At 35.6% G+C, this 6181-nt stretch overlaps 1 long non-coding RNA gene across 1 annotated transcript; it reads left to right on the top strand.

Moving 5' to 3' along the window:
• The first annotated feature begins 2229 nt into the window (after positions 1-2229).
• LOC140321222 (uncharacterized) lies at positions 2230-3974 on the top strand. The gene is made up of 3 exons (XR_011918860.1): positions 2230-2317; positions 2737-2838; positions 3850-3974. It is a non-coding gene; the product is annotated as an uncharacterized lncRNA (long non-coding RNA).
• Positions 3975-6181: the final 2207 nt, after the last annotated feature.

Genomic DNA, 6181 nt, shown 5'->3' with positions numbered 1-6181 from the left:
CAGGTTGGCTGGATCACCCAGCTTCACTGATGAAAGTGTCTCCTTTCCAGCCTTGGAGAGCTTTAATAAATCAGACCCTATATCAATGTGATTGAACAGAACAGAATAGGCTGAAAATAAGCCTAAAGTCTTGGATGTGTTCTGTGCACACCCACTTTTTGCTGTTGACAAATATTTTTGCCCTTGCTCAGTGTACAACTAAATAAATCCAGAGGCTGACAACACCTTTCCATCGGTTTCCACTGATACAGTCAATTATCACACACGTGATGTATTTGTGGCATTGGTTCATATTTTGTGAAGTAGCATGGTAAAAAGTAGGTCATTTGCACTAGATTTCATGTGTATTTGTTCTTGTAGGAGAAAAACTGCAATTTCAAGTTGTACGGACTTTCCCTGGCAGTGGAAATGTTACAGTTCACTGGAGAGTTGTTGGGAACCGTGTAGATCAAAACTTTGAAAACAGTTCAGGAGTTATTTTCTTTTCAGAGGTAATTGGTCTGAGTCCATTTCGAAATGTGAATTTTTTCATGGAATTATGTGTGCTAATCTGTGTTAAAGGAACACTTCTCTTTCATTGGAAATATCAAAACCCCTTTCCTGTATTTGCAATTATTAATAATAGTATTTTTAAACAGTATTTACATAGCACCAACATATTACGCAGCACTGTACATTAAATAGGAGTTGCAAATGAAAGACGGATACAGACCGTGACACAGGAGGAGGAGAGGACCAATGGTATCTAATTTTCAAATCTGTTCCATAGTGCTAGCTTAAAACTTGTTTTTTGCTAGCTTAAATCACTTGTTTATTTTTTGAGATGAAATGTTAACCAAAAATGGTTCTTTGGACACTATCCACTTTGGATCATATGTTTAAATGCCTAGATATTTGGTCACATGATCTCTGCTGCCGTAATGTATCAGGAAATTATGGCTAACGTTCATATGTATTGACTGAACATGTCAAAAGATATAGCAGGATATTTTTCATTTTTCACAACAAAATTGAAAAGCTTTATTATGTTATCTGTGATAGTCATACTCATATATTTTGTTGAATAGAATTTTCTTCAATAGTATACTAAATTGGCAGATTGAGGCTCTTTGTTCTCAGTATAGGTTGGAGTAGATTATATGCTGTATAGTTACTTTTCAGTTTTACATTAGGCTGTACCTTAGGGGTTTATTTCTATAGCTAGAAGATGACAGTAAATTCTATAATAATACATATTTTTTTTTTTAGATTTTAACATTTGCTGATGGAGAAAAATATAAATTTGTTGATGTGATTATCGATGATGATGATATACCAGAAGGAGATGAAATGTTCCAACTGATACTTGCAAATCCTTCTCGTGGTCTTGAGTTAGGTCATAACACTACAGGTAACACAAGACAAAATATTACATATTAATTTGCGCTACATGAGGTCCTCGAATTACATTTTATAGATTAAATAAACATATAAATAAATATATTTAAAATAGATTTTATAATAAATTTAACAACCACATTACAAATTTATTTCACATTGAACCCCAGCCTTACCTTTCATCAGGCACAGTTGTATAGGCTTTTCTCCTGCACTGAAAATACTTACTTTATTTTGCAATCCAAGTTCCTTCAGTCTGCATTAGAAACTGCAGCAAATCAGATAGAGTCTGCCTAATTTCCTGGCTGGAGGGCTTCCAGAATTATCTAGCTCTTTCCTCCCCAGGTACAGTGTCAGTTTTAATAACAGAACTCCAATCATGAAGCCCCACAATCACACGTCATTGTTACAGCTTTCTGATTTCATTAGGCTATTTACAACACCCTTCCAGCCCTAATGTGCCATCCATCCAAGAGAAACACAAACATTTAGTGAATATGTCACTCTGTCTAAAATAAAGGTGATATTGGATAATGTCATCAATTTGTTGATGTAAGGGGGAGAAGGATTCAGAGAGAGCAAAATATAAATATATCAAACTTCAGCTTTAACCTGCTGTACATTCCTGTCAGAAGTAATATAAAAATGTAAATCTGGAAAGAATGAAAAGGCATAGATCTTTTCTTCTGGTGCATTCCCATTGGCCAGATATCACCTGATATTGTGGTTCATTGGCTAGAACAGGAACAAAGTAAAGGTAATTCACCCCTGCAGGTTACACACACCTAAGAAACCCACTGGAGGAACTAACTCTTTGCATTCCAATTACCGTATTTTTCGGCGTATAAGACGCTCTTCACATATTGTTATTACCAGTGGCACTGGAAATCAATCCTCTAATAACACAGTGTATGCTTTCACCAAAAATGGATTGTCAATGGTAATGTATTTGAAGAACACCATGGGGCGTATTGTAACAGAGAGAGAATAGTGCAATGCGCTCCTCATTATTTTTTACTGCACTCACTATGCACCCACACTATTGGTGTTTATTTGAGTACAGTGCTACAGAGCTCTCTTGATGTGTGTTTGGAGGAGAACCATGCATATGATTTTGACAGGTCATGTGTCCTCTCCAATCATGGGGCTTCTTTTTGTAAGCAAAAAGTAATGTAGCTGTCTTTTTTTATTGCTGGAATATTTTTTACTGATCACCTAAGACATAAACTTCCTGGATTATTATTTTCTATAGTTTTTTTTATAAATATTAGGGCCAGTTCTATTTTTGAAATGAGTGCATGTAAATTAGAGCCAGTTTAGGAAGCCTGAAAAGATGAACCTCATTTTTGGTCATTACAGAGGCAGACTTTGATTGTCCCAGGAACAAGCACTGCTAAACATTTCTTAGTTGGAGATCTGGACCATTTTTTGATCATTGGAAGCGATACAAATACTTCTCAGGTGGGTTATCTAAACTTTAAGTTATGAAAAAATGAATGTGCAAGTGCAAGTTCAAGTGCAAAATCAAAAGTGTAAATTACTTTTCTGTAGCAAAATTTCAAATAAACCTATCTACACTATGCTTACCTATAGTATGAAGTCATATGTAGACATATGTGGATTATGCGCATGTGTTGTCTGAAAAACTCATTTTATTGAACATGTGTTTTTCTGAACTTTGGGACATAGACATGAAAATTCCTAAGAATGTATGTAGCTCATCCTAAAGCAGTGAATCTGGTATTTACCAAATATTCCCTGGTAGAGAATCTTTCAGGTCCATGTGTTTTCAATGTCAATGACTGGCTTTTCACAAGAGAATATGTAGTGAATGTCAGATAAATGCAGATAGACCCCCTAGTCATTGGTTGTACATCGAAACATGTTTTTGGAGGAGTTTACCAATCGGTAGCATGTATATTGTGAACAATAAAGGAGACAGGTTTGATCCCAGGGTCCACTCAGATAAAGGGCCGAGTGGGACAGACATTTACAAAAATAAAACTTATAGGATCCACTCTACTGAATTGTATGGGTTTTTCTTTCATCACAATCATATTCTTTTTGTTTTCTCCTGCTGGTTGTGATCAACACAGGGAGATCTCAATTTTGGATCTAGTTGAAGCTACCTACTGTAACTCACACATAGGAAAAAAACACTACCCTTTACAAATCTATACAAAATTTAAAAAGAACAGTTACAAAGAACATATAATATTTAATATCATATATTGTATATGTAACAATCAGTCTTTTTATTTTCACACTGATCAGTTCCAATTTCGTTTGTTCAATGCTATTTTAAAAATAAAAATCCATGCTGAAATTTGTGAAAATTGACTTTGGTCATAGAAATTACAAAAACAATAAATACCACTAACTAAAGTGAAGATAAAGTAAACATTTAATCAAAAGAACTGAATTTTATGTAACAAACTAAGCAAAATGTCACCTTGTACTTCTTTTATGTAGGTATTTAAATTGATCAGTGGTATGTTTGTGTTCCATCAAAACCTACCAGTTCAAGGAGTGACAGGGCTATCAGTGTTTCCTCGGGGAGGATCTGTCTACTTGGTCCTGTGCTTTGGAGCTTCTAATTTAAATTACATTCTTCTTTCTTGTTGCAGCTCATCTTTTAGTTGCTGGTATTAATGGATCAGAATTGTATTGTATGAATTTTAAAAGTGGACAGTTCTCCACTTTGCTCTTGGTTCCACCTGCTAAACAGCTGGTCTTTTTCCCAGTGATGTCACAAAATATATCCAAAACTGTCATAGCTCTGGCAGGAGATTTCAACTCTCAAATCCATGAGCTAACATCAGTCTCCAATCAGTCTGATTTCATACCCAGGTAAATGCCAGCTCTTGTAAAGTATAATATTTAGCCTATGGCCACCCCCAGACCAGTTCAGGTATTACTGCTATAGGGAACCTGTCAAAGTGAAGTATGGAAAGTTGCTGTTTATGCCAGAATAGAAAAGCTGGAAACCACTGAGTTTTTAGGCAGTGATGTAATAAATAGCAGGTCTCAGGATGATATGGTAATACGGGCTCTGCCAATTAGGTCATCAGCAATAGATTCTAGTTGCTGTTTAACACAGGAAGAATGTTTATTGTCCCAGTGTATGGCACAAGTTTGTACAACTTTCACCTATTTCCTTGTTTACTCTTATTGGGAATGTGAATCATGATGAAAAAATTTATAATTAGATTCCAAAGTTATTTTCTACAAAATAATAACTATATCAGCCCAATGACTATAGCAAATAAATTGCTAGCTACAAAGGTCTGTCATATGCTGATAAAGGCAATATGATGGTGAAAATCACCTGTCAGAGATAACCATTAAGTTTGATAGAATAACGATAAGAAAATGACTTTATTTTTAATACTGATCCTAATAAATAAATAAATTTTTACAAAACCACTGTACTTTTCCTTTAAAGTGGACATGACTAAAAATACACCATAGTGTAAGTTTAGGCAGTTCCACCATATTTGCTTAAAAGGTGTGTATGTTGGACAGCTGCAAAAACAAATAAGCAATTTACCTTGGGACAGCACGTACAAGTTGCACCAGGATACGGTGATGCTCTATTTTAATTTTGCCTTCAACATACTTTTTGTCAAGGAACACATAAGGTATGCATACAATTGTAGCTTGCTTAGTTTCCAGATAAATGTATACAAAACTTGTGTGACTTCAGCAGGTTCCGCCACTCGCTGACTCCTGAAAGCACCATTAAACCCAGAAGAGATATTTAAACCTAGAATAGCAAAACACTCATTTGACTTGCTTCAAAAAAGAGAGCATCTTTGATCATAGATACTGTGATCTACTTTGTTGTCCAGAAATGAACAGAGGTTTCATTTGTAGAACTTTCATTGTAGGCGAAATCAAGCACACAAATTCTATTGTTTATGTTACCCAAAGGTAGCCAGTTTTCTTTAGAGAGATGTGGCTCTGTTGTTAGTGTTTAATTCCTATTTTTCAGATTATCTGTAATATCTGGTAAAATAATCTGCTATTTAAAACAGCCAAATCATGTACTAAAGATTGGGTCAGATTTACACTACCTGTGTTTCTGTACAAACTGTTTTTCATCACCTCGATCTCCAGTCTGACCCTAACATAACACTAACAGGATCAGGTGTTGTAGCCACACAAAGCGTGCCAAGGCAGTGAATGATGAGTGACCCAGTATGCCAACTCTGTGTCAGTAAAACAACCAATATTAGAAAGAAGACAATGTTCCTCTTTCGTGCTAGCAATTTTGTCCTGGGTTTACCAACCTGGTGGGTGAACTGCAATAACACTATTCCACCTGCCAAAACACGCAACCTATGCAGAGACAGCAACAGCAGCTGCAAGACATTGGACGGAGCCTTTCATCATACACTGCTACTTTATACCATGTCCTGTGCAGAAACCCAGCTCTGGCTAAAGAATGTTATGCTAATGATCCCCTGCCATGAATTATCTACATCTTTACCTGACCTATACAGTGTGCACTGTCTGCACTACCCATAGTAGCATACAGTGAGCCACGTTTGGTAGGTTACAATTTTGTTGACACAGTTAAATCATTAAATATCCTTCCAGTGGTGTTATTAGAAAGTAAAAAATTGGGTACCTTGTTCATTGCTTTGAGAATGAAGCTCAGCAGGTAAAGCTAGTGCCATTTATACACAGCCATATTATTATTATTATTATTACTATTAATAATAATAAACAGGATTTATATAGCGCCAACATATTACGCAGCGCTGTACATTAAATAGGGGTTGCAAATAACAGACTAATA

The sequence above is a fragment of the Pyxicephalus adspersus genome, unplaced genomic scaffold (assembly GCF_032062135.1).
Source record: "Pyxicephalus adspersus unplaced genomic scaffold, UCB_Pads_2.0 Sca1415, whole genome shotgun sequence".
NCBI classification, from domain to species: Eukaryota; Metazoa; Chordata; class Amphibia; order Anura; family Pyxicephalidae; genus Pyxicephalus; species Pyxicephalus adspersus.
This window is presented reverse-complemented; position numbering and strand designations above follow the sequence as displayed.